The 456-nt window shown below is 49.3% G+C and overlaps 1 protein-coding gene across 1 annotated transcript in view; it reads left to right on the forward strand.

Moving 5' to 3' along the window:
- LOC107573995 (sorting nexin-13-like) overlaps positions 1-456 on the forward strand; it is a 22,383-nt gene that overhangs the window by 1,033 nt on the left and 20,894 nt on the right. The gene's annotated exons all lie outside the window — the stretch shown is intronic.

Here is a 456-nt window from a genome sequence, read left to right on the forward strand (position 1 = left end):
GTGTGTGTGTGAGAGAGAGAGCGCGTGTGTGTGTGTGTGTGTGTGTGAGAGTGTGTGTGTGTGTGTGTGTGAGAGAGAGAGAGACAGCGCGTGTGTGTGTGTGTGAGAGAGACAGCGCGTGTGTGTGAGAGAGAGAGAGCAAGTGTGTGTGTGTGTGTGAGAGAGACAGCGCGTGTGTGTGTGTGTGTGAGAGAGAGCGAGTGTGTGTGTGTGTGAGAGAGAGAGAGACAGCGCGTGTGTGTGAGAGAGAGCGAGAGAGAGAGACAGCAAGTGAATGTGTGTGTGTGTGTGGTCTTAACCACGGCTTGTGTACTGCATCATTACTGTGTCTGTTCCCCTTTCAGGCTTGAACTGATGGTAAAACTAATGACATTATTTACTGTCTTTACATTTATTTTGAAAGATGAAGCTTGCGATTATGGTAAGGGGCGTTACATTTCCGACGAGTGCTTGCGG

This window comes from Sinocyclocheilus grahami, unplaced genomic scaffold, assembly GCF_001515645.1.
Source record: "Sinocyclocheilus grahami isolate Dianchi unplaced genomic scaffold, SAMN03320097.WGS_v1.1 scaffold2085.1, whole genome shotgun sequence".
Taxonomy (NCBI): domain Eukaryota; kingdom Metazoa; phylum Chordata; class Actinopteri; order Cypriniformes; family Cyprinidae; genus Sinocyclocheilus; species Sinocyclocheilus grahami.